The sequence below is a fragment of the Cornus florida genome, unplaced genomic scaffold (assembly GCF_030987335.1).
Source record: "Cornus florida cultivar Cherokee Brave unplaced genomic scaffold, ASM3098733v1 CherokeeBrave_3.0.0_Hap2_Chr01, whole genome shotgun sequence".
NCBI classification, from domain to species: domain Eukaryota; kingdom Viridiplantae; phylum Streptophyta; class Magnoliopsida; order Cornales; family Cornaceae; genus Cornus; species Cornus florida.
The window spans coordinates 30,317,139-30,328,169 of NW_026775571.1; positions in this window are offsets into that span (position 1 = coordinate 30,317,139).

Consider the following 11,031-nt stretch of genomic DNA (forward strand, 5'->3'; position numbering starts at 1 on the left):
AAGGGGGTTGAATTCAAGCACGCATTCCTCGATAATGGTTCGTCCATCAACGTCATGCCTCTTTCTACCTTTCACAAGGCAGGTATCCCAGAAGATCATTTGGTTAAGGAAACAATCGAGGTGGTATGGAAATGACCTTCATCACACGATGGGATATATCAACATCGACTATGCAGTCAACAAATTCCAAGTATCCACCAATGTCCATGTCATCGATAGCGATACTTCCTACCACATTCTATTAGGGCGCGTGTGGATGCACCATTTTGGAATTGTGCCTTCCATCTACCACCAATGCTTCAAGGGAATCTAGAACAACAAGGTCATTATAGTGCCTTGTTCAGACCGTCCCTTTGCAATTTTCGAGGCCTATTACACCGATGCTTTATTCTTCAACAAGCTTGATGAGTATGAACAGGGTTGTGAGGCCACTATCATCAACACCCCTTTACCAACTTGGGCTAACGCACAGTGCGAGCTCGAGCCTTGTTCCTTAAGTTCGAGCCTGAACCTTAAAGCTCGAGCCTTTGTTCCTACAGCTCGAGCCTTCCATGACATGTCAGATTAAAGTTGTGGGATTGCTCTCTTTATCAGCAGTATCTCATCCCAGTTGGGCCAGAAGTCCAAAAAGCCCACCAAATACTTGACCACTCGCAATAGATCGATTCTGTGTAGGATAGCTCTACGTAATAAGGATGTCAAACCCACAGGGAGATGAGATTTGCATTAGTCTTTAATTTCATTTTATGGTTTACAGGTAACTTGGTTGGAAAGTTTTTTGGTTGTCACAATTTAACAAACTAAAATTATAACAAAATATTTAACTAGAGTGAAATAAACTAATTTAAATGATTAGAGAGAGAGAGAGAGTCTTAGGGCTTTGACTTCACCACAACCATTATATTATGGTTAATTATACTAACTCTGAGAATTTAACAATGTTATTTTTTAAAAGAATTGAACTCAATAACATTCGTTCAATTTGGGTTTTAAAGAAAGATGTTCTACAAGATTAGCTAACTATAACCTATCTGCGGTTAGCGTGGACTATCCGCCTACCTAGTTTACCGACTTTAATTACTTTGTAAATGAACCACCTTTCTTAAGCATAGATTATGAAAACATTCTTTTGTAAAAAACATGAAAGTACCATTATACAACCTCTATTCTTATGTCCGGCAGGGCACCGTCAGACACCACACAATAAGATAGGTTGGGTATAAAGAATAAACTATTACATCTAAGATAAGGGAATAATAGTTTATAACATATTAAAGCATAAAAACCACTTGGGTTGTCTCAAGTGCTCATAGTCATATAATCAAGAAAATAATCATGTATTAAAAATAATCCCAGAGTTAAAACAATCAAACCATAATATTAGGTTGGGTTACATAAGTTTCTTAAGAGAGGAATTAGGTACTTATGACGAGGCTGGATATCATCTGTGTTGAGTTCATCTTCATCGTCACAGATGACACATCTCTTCTTAGGATCTTCACTTCTAAGGTTATAAGAACCCTAAAAGCAACCACACCTTTAGCCTTCTGAATAACACCATCAAAAGAGATTAACATTTCAGACCTCTTCTATCAAGGCTTATGCCTTCTTTTATAGAAGAAAATAAGTATTTGGTGGCCCAACTGGGATGAGATACCGCTGATAAAGAGAGCAATCCAGTAACTTTAATCTGACATGTCATGGAAGGCTCGAGCTTTAGGAACAAAGACTCGAGCTTTAAGGTTCAGGCTCGAGCTTAAGGAACAAGGCTCGAGCCTCTCTGGATGGATGCTCGAGCTTTAATAAATGGTGCTCGATCTTCACTTTGAAACTTAGCCAATTTTCTTTAACTATTTTCCGAAGCATCTTTTTCTTCAACACTTAGAATATTTTCTAGGGTTGAACTCTTTTAACATTGCTCAATCTAAGTTTCATAGGCTCGAGCACTAGGTACCAGGCTCGAGCATTTGGGACTCAAGGCTCGAGCATCAGTGGATGGTACTCGATCCTTAATGGATGGTGCTAAATCCTGGAGGTAAGGCACGAGACCTGGGAGCATAGCCTTTCAATTAAATTAATTTTTTTTTTATTTCCGATGCCTCATGCTCGAGCTTAAGGGTTAAGGCTCGAGCACCCTATGGTAAGGCTCGAGCACTAAGGTACAAGGCTCGAGCTTTTGGGCCTTGTTGACTTTTCTTCTTTTCTTTGTTGTGATGCTTGTGCCTCAACACTTGGGCTAAGGCTTGAATTTCTTCAAACTTCACCATTTAAGCTCTCAGCTTGCTCTGAATGAACGGCAACGACTTTGCAAGCTTCGATATCATCATAAAGTTCTGGTTTTAACCATTTTTCTGGGAAAGTACCTACAAACACACATTAAATATAAATCAGTCTAATTATGGATAGAAGTATCACTTTAGGCCTTAACATATACGTATTTAGGGGCTCGAATATACATATATTCAGTGCTCATCACACCCTCAAACTTACATATTACTAGTCCCTTAGCAATACAGAACTAAAAAGCCGCTTTTATGGGAATCACGGTTGCATTTAGCTTATGCAACAAGTCTTTAAACCCCTAGGTTACCCCTAGTGAATGAGTTATAGTCTCTTAAGGGTTTCCAGTAAAGATACCTATAAACTTCTCAAATCAGTGCCTTAAATGCACTATAAGCTTATTTATGCCTATTTTCAAATCATATCATCTCTGTAGTTCATTAATTAGTCAAATACAGCAAGTATACCAATCATATAATCAGAAAAAACTTTTAACTACCAATTTCAATTAAGCAACCATAGTCTCCACATATCAGTTTATTCATTTATTCAACAATCTTAATCTCCAAAACACTTTTTGAAAGTGATCCTATAATTCAACGTGTGGCTTACTGTCCGTACTTGCATTTAGTCCGTGCTATTCCTCAATTCACAAGCAGACTCTTCAAATTCCAACTCCCAAGGCATTTTTTATTTTTTATTTTCCTGGGCATGCATGTTTTTTAAAAAAGGATACTGTGCAATATTCAGGTTTATTAAGCTTTCTAAATCACCGTTGTAACGAACTTTCAGCCAATGACTCCCAGACCTGATGGTCTTAGGGCATTAAATGTTGAAACACCTCTAAGTACTTAATTGTTCAAGTAATCTAGGCAACCTAAACCCCTTATGTAACAAGCTTTCAGCCAATGACTCCCAAACCAGACGATCTTAGGGCATTAGGTGTCAGAACACACTCCTAAAGACTTAATCACTTAAGTAATCTAAGTACAAACCTAAACTTGATCCTTTTCTGCTCTTCTTTTTCTTCTTTTTTTTTTTTCCATCATAATTTTTTTATTTTTCATTCGCATTGGTGAAGAATTTTTTTCTTTGTTGCTTTGCATACATACCAAAATTTTCTATTTCTTTTTTTATTTTTATTTATATTTATATTTATATATATATATATATGCCTTGGTTATCAAAGTTATCAAATCTACCTAATCATATTCGTCTAACTTAAAACAAAAAATGACTTCCAATTTCTACCCCACTGAATTCATGCAAGTGTGACATTGTGCAAAGTGGAGCATCTCAGAGATCAACATCATTAAATAACAATTATCCTAACAGAGTGGACCACAGGCCAGCAACTGATTTCAAAAATTTTTAAGTAATCCCTTTCACAGTAATTTAGCATACAAACCATTTCCAACTAACATCAGACTGGAAACAAAGTATATAACCATCAACAGACTCAAACACATGCTTATATCATCAACCATAAAATCAAATCCTTGTGTACACAAAAATTTAAAATTTTTCAACACAAACACAACCTTACCCCCAAACTTAGTGTGCACATTGTCCTCAATGTGTGAGAATAAAGGAAAGTTAGAAAGATATTACCATACAAGTAGACCAGCAAAGATATGACAAAATACTGCACAGATGGGTAAAAATGAGTTTCCAGCATCGTCTCCTTCAACATAGTGGTTCCTCTCAAAATCACCCCCAAACTTAATCTGTTGTATTTGGCAAAATCAATAAACTCCAACACACATCAGAGTATCAAGTATATAGAGTAAGCATAGAGAAATATAAACACAAGGATAATATAACCAAGAAGCATGTATATATATTAGAAATTAGTACAATGCATGTAAAATAATGACTTAGGGTAGATATACATCATATGGAAATAAATACAGCAAAAAGACTACCTTAGTCAACAAAAATATAGAAAAGTCCTAAAAACTAATCCATAGGTGGTGGTGGTGGATCGGAAGAAGTGGATGGAGCAGACGGAGTGCGGCGAAGTAACTCCTCCAATATGCTCTGCTGCGCAGTCAGCATCTTCCGCAGCACCTTCTGACCATCTTACAGCTCGGCCACCTTAGCCTGTAAAACTTTAATCTTAGCCTAAGAAGAACTCTCAGGCTGCACTGAAGGAGCAGGCCTCCTCCTAACCTGAGGCTTGGAATCGAAGAGATCTATCTCCTCATCCGTTGCCTCATCATCATCGTTGTCATCCTCGTCCTCATCCGCCGCTGTCATCACCACATCAGCAGGGTTGGTAAAAAGAATAGTAGGTGAGGGTGGATAAGGTGGAAAGTGCAGAACATATGGCACACCCCGCGCCTTGGCATCCATGCGCTGTCAATCCTTTCGGATCTCATCGTCAACACCCCACTCCAGCTTCCTCATCCTCGGCATGTGCCCGAAGATGTTCCATTGCGTGAAACGGTACTGGGTGAAGATGGTCATAGTAGCCTCATTCAGGGGTATCAGAACCTTCGACATCTCCATCAGGCATGTGACAAGCCTGGGAAAGTGAATATAATGAATAGGAGGGCGTCGAGCCTCTCCCATCTCGTCGTAGAGACGGCAGAGCTGTACAAAAACTAACTGGGGAATATACACCCAGTAGCCAGCATAAAATGCATAGGTCGCATCCACCATCTCAGTACATCACCCACCCTTATGTTTGATAGGGCAAGTATTGGCCATGAGGACCGGATCCAAAAACCAGAAACGTCTCGGAAGCTATGACTTCTGGATCGTCTCCCAAGTGATGGTATGTCTCCCCTGGCCCATAGCATGGACCATCACCTCCCGAGTCGTGCCTGAGGGAATCTCAGGAAATCTCCCCTGAAGAGTGACTAGGCACCTGTGATGGCAACCCATAACCTGAGCAATACTATCACAACTCACTGTTAGCTGTATACCCTCGACAGTGGCTGTGAAGTGATCCTCCTCCTCATCTCCTGTATGGAACTGTAAGGATCTGTAGAATGCTCTCACCAGCCTGGGATAGGCAATCTAGGCTTGATGCCTCAAGAATCTCAAAAGCTGGCGAGCCTAAAGGGCCTCCATCGCCCAAAAGGTATCGCGGTGCCTCAGACAATCCTTTATAACAAAATCTGTCTCACAGCAGATCTTGCTGTACCGCTAGGAATCATCTAATGCCATCGTCGGCATCCTAACAATCCACTGCCTCGGCCGTCTCAGCATCTCTATAATCCAAGAGCTCTAAAACAACCTCTAATGAATGTCCAAATAAACTCCTAACTCTGTGCTCTGAGGCTCAAGCCTGGGATATAATGCTCGAGCTTGGTACTGGCTAAGGCGCGAGCTTAGAATCCTGATGCTCAAGCCTGCTGCAAGCAAATGCTCAAGCCTCAATCTGAAGGCTCAAGCTTCCTGGTTTTCAACCGAAGCAGAATCACTCTCAAATTGTCCAAAATCGATTAAAATTCTCTTGAAATGATCCCCAAACTCCTTTGTATTGCTCACAACCCCTAAACTTCAACCAATTTTCCCGAAACACCTCAAATCACCCTAACTTGTGTTCTTCAAATCTAGCTTAGATTCATAATTTCTGCAAGTGTTTGAATGATTTTGTGATTAGATAAGGTTATAAAGGATCAAAACGAATAATTCTAAGAAATTTGGGAGTTATTTTGGAATGAAATCTATGCACATATAAACAATATATACATATGTATACATATATATATATATATTATATATAAAACTGAAAGGAATGAGGGATTCTTACCTTTTGGAGTTGGAATCAACGCCTGAGATGACGAAGATGAAGAAACGGATCAAATTTGAGAGATTTTGGGAGAGATTAGAGGCAAGAAGACCAAAGGCGTGAGGGTTTCATCTGTGGCTTAAGGTTTTTTTAATATTTTAAAGTACAGAAGCTCGAGCCATAAGTGTAAGGCTTGAGCATGGCCGCTGAAAACCCTAAACTTAACGATGATGGAAGGCTTGAGCTTGAGGTACTGATGCTCGAGCCCCAAAGTTTCGGCTCGAGCATTATGACAAATTTTTGGATTTTTTAATTTTTATTTTCTTTTCCTTTTTCAACCTAACACTAAACTATAAGCAAAATAAAATAACCCTAAAAATTACTAAAACCAAGAAAAATAATTAAATCACAAATGAAAATAAATATGCAATAAAACTATGGTACAACATATAAATGCTAAGTTTAACGTCGATAGCTCGATGAAAACCTGACCACTCTAGTCCAAGTAAATAGGATCATGAAGTTCTACTACCTCAACTGTACCTCTCTACACACTACCCTCTATATAGGGTTTAAGTCTTTGTCCATTGACCTTGGACAATTGTCCAATCTTGTAATCTTATATCTCTGCTGCACCATAAGGTGTAACAGAAATAACCATGTATGGACCTTCCCAACGTGACTTTAACTTTCAAGGAAAAAGTTTCAGTCATGTATTAAATAACCAAACCTTCTTCCCAGGCTCAAAAGTCTTACGCAAGATATGCTTATCATGAAATGCCTTAGTCTTTGCTTTGTAAACCTTAGCACTCTCATAAGCATCATTACATAATTCTTCAAGCTCAGTTAATTAAAGCTTCTTGTTAGAACCAGCAGATGTCATATAAAAGTTGAGCTTTTTTATGGCCCAGAAAGCTCTACGTTCTAACTCTACAGGAAGATGGCACCCTTTACCATAGACAAAACGGTAAGGTAACATACCAATCGGAGTCTTATATGCTATTCAGTAAGCCCACAAAGCATCGTTCAGTCTAAAAGACCAATCTTTACGATATGGCTTAACCATTTCCTTAAGAATTCTCTTAATTTCACGATTGGATATTTCTACTTGGCCATTTGTTTGGGGATGATAGGCAGAAGCAACTTTAGGAGTGATGGAGTATCTTTGGACCAAGGTATAGATGTACCTATTATAGAAGTGAGAACCACCATCACTAATAATAGCTCGTGGCATACTAAACTAACTAAAAATGTTTGTTTGAATGAACTCAACTACGATTGCGTGATCGGCGGTTTTAGTAGCCACTTCTTCAACCTATTTAGACACATAGTTAACAACCACAAGAATGTACTCATTTTTATTGGACAGAAGAAAAGGACCCATGAAATCAATACCCTAAACATAAAAAACCTCAATAACTAAGATTGGTGTCAAGGGCATCATATTCCTTCTAGAAATTGATCCTAACTGCTGACATCTAAGGTATGACTTATAGAATAAGTATGCATCCCGAAAGAGTAAAGGCCAAAAGAAAACACATTGAAGAATTTTAGTTATAGTTTTCTTTGCACTGAAATGACCTCCACATGCCAAACTATGACAGAAGGTTAGAATACTATGAAACTCACTCTCAGGAATACATCTATGAATGATTTGATCAGCACAATATTTGAATAGCTGAGGATCTTCCTAATAGTACATCTTAATTTGGGAGAAGAATCGATCCTTTTTCCTGCTTTGACCAGGACAAAGGAATTTTGCCTATTGCGAGGTAATTCACAATATCAGCGAACCAAGGTTAATCCTTATAAGAATCCTCAAACAGTCATTCATCTAGGAGGGAATCACAAGTTGGAAGTGAAGTTGAAGTATCTGTAATCAGAATTCTAAAAAGATGGTCAGCTACAACATTCTCTGACCCTTTCTTATTCCGGATTTTATAATCAAACTCTTGAAGCTAGAGGATCCATCGAATCAAATGGGGTTTGGTTTCCTTTTTAGAAATAAGATATTTCAAAGAAGAATGATCAGAATAGACTACGACTTTAGAACCCAATAGCTAGATATGATCTAAATTTATACAAAGCGTAGACAACTGCAAGTAACTCTTTTTCAGTAGTGGTATAATTCAATTGTGCATCTGAAAGAGTTTTGCTTGCATAGTAGATAACATGAGCAAGCTTATCCACTCGTTGTCCCAAGACAGCACCCATAGCATAATCAGATGCATCACACATAATCTCAAATGGAAGAGCCCAATCCGGAGGATTCATGATAGGAGCTGAAGAAAGAAAAGAGTGAAGCTTTTGGAAAGCTTTAAGGCATGACTCATCAAAGACAAAATGAGTGTCCTTTGTAAGTAGATTACACAAAGGATGGGAAATTTTGCTAAAATCTTTAATGAAGCGTTGATAGAAACCGGCGTACCCATGAAATGATCGCATTCCCCTTAAGGAAGTAGGAGGAGGAAATTTGGAGATTAAATCTACTTTAGCTCTATTAACTTCAATACCTCTCTCTGAAATGATATGTCCTAAAACAATACCCTCTTGAACCATAAAATGGCTCTTCTCCGAACTAAGAATAAGATTGGTTTCCCTATAACGCTGAAGCATTAGGGAAATATTTTGAAGACAGTTTTCAAATGTGGACCCAAAAATAGAAAAGTCATCCATAAAGACTTTAAGAAACTTTTCAACCAAGTACGAAAAGATAGACATCATACACCTCTGGAATATTGCTGGTGCATTACACAATCCGGAAGGCATCTGTCTATATGCAGACTGTAACGACCCTGGATTTTTCAACCTAATGCATTCTGTGACGACCCAGACTGGGTCCAAGATGTGGAAGTAAAAGAAATGAGATAACGGTCTTTCAAGGTACAACACACCTCTAAGACACTTTGATGACCTTCCGTGAGGTCATGGAACACAATTGAACCATGAAATGAAGCAAGAATGCCTAGTTCAAAAAGAAATGAACCAAGGGCAAAATGGTTATTTCACACTAAAATGGGTGCCTCTGTGTACACCATTGGAAAGGCAACAAAAAATGAACAAGGTTAGACTCAAGAATCGCATGATTCTGAGTCCGAACGGAAAAGATATGAAATTAAAACCAAATGGCCTTCTCCGTTTAGAGTTACCACGAACCTATCTTACTAGAACTAGAATAACTCTTACTACAGGAAGAGTTTTGATGAATGGTTGGTACCATTGGAAAGCTAACTTCAAGGTTTTGGATTTTGACTCAAGAATGGACCAATTTGGATCAGAGATAAAGGAGTTATGATTCCCCAAAGTTGGAACTACAAAGCTGTCCAAGGAAAAGATGCAAAAATGTTCCCAGGGAGGATCGGTCGACCGAACCCCCATTTTCGGTTGGCCAAAACGGCCATTTCCTTAAAAAGGCTACTGGAATGGGAACTCGAGCATCGTCGGTCAACCGATAGGGCTTCATTAGCCGGCCGACACATTTGCTGCAGTAATTAAAAGCTGCTGTAATGTGATGAAATGGTGTCCGATCTATCTCTATGGTTCTACATGCTTTCTACATGGTCCGGACATGTTTCAAAACATTTCCTAGGCTCGTTCAAATGTCTAAAACAAGCCAAAGCAAGGAGGAACTCGAATGGACACCCCATGGATGAATTTTTTTTTATAAAAATTCATAAAATCGCCCAAAAATAGGTCAAATGTTGAAACTTGAGGGTTTTGTGCAATGTGGACATGAATGAAAACATAAAAAGACATTTAGGATGACCCCAGTGGTCCGCGGCTTCAGAATACCTCGAATGCAAAATATGGCCTCTCAACGGCCGAAAATGCCTAAAAATGCAATAAATGAAACCATAATGTGAAACTTAGAACAAAATGGTGTTTGGCCCTTGGCCACACCTCAAACATGATTTATAAGACCCTATGAAACAGAAAGAATAGAATTCCCACACCCGATGCAAAAGTTATGCAACAATGACTTAGCATTTTTCAATATTTTCGTAAAAGTCCTTGAAAACGAAAGTGCATAGAGTGCAAGATACATGTCATTGGCCTCTGGCCTCATTTAATACATGTTAAATACAATGAAAAGGGTGTACTTATGTACACATTACATACACGAATCAAAGAATACATGTTTGATATATATGATTACAAAAAATGGAATTTCATGCTAACACTTGCATGAAATGGAACTTAAACGCTATAAGTCATCCCAATGAGCGCTAAACATCACTAACCAGTCTTCGTACTTGAAACAGCCCCCCAGTAACTTCGGGGTGAGTAAACAAGTTTACTTGTAGAAAATGAGCATGCATCGACTCAATTTCTTTCAGATTTTTAGGACTAACATGATATAGTTCAAAATGGATCATGCCACCTAAGCTACCATAGAACAATATCAACAAGAATCATGATATACACACGTATATGATACAAGTCAAGTTTGGGATAATCCAAAGAACACGACAAGATGGATGCTAGAATATAAGTATCACATTATCAATGCAACGTACATGATTGGGACATACCAATTAACATGACAAGAAGCATACTCAGAATCAAGAACAAGGCATAATATCTATGCGGTTTAACAAGATTGGAATACACGACATGAAGTATACTTGAATCACGAATAAGGCATAATATCTATGCAAGTAACAAGATTAGAGCATTCTAATTTACGCGATAGGAGTTATACACAAAAACAAGAACAATGCATAATATCTATGCGATTAAATAAGGATGGAACATTCCATTAAACACGAAAAGAGTTATACATGAATCAAGAACAAAGCATAGTATCTATGCAAGGACATGGCATAAAATCTATGCAATTTACAAGATTAGAACATTTCATATAACATAAGAGATTCTTAAATCTTCAAGAATAACACTTGAAATTTAAGGACTGGAATCACGAATGACGCATAAAATCTATGCAATGAAACAAGATTAGAACATTTCATATAACATAAGAGATTCTTAAATCTTCAAGAATAACACTT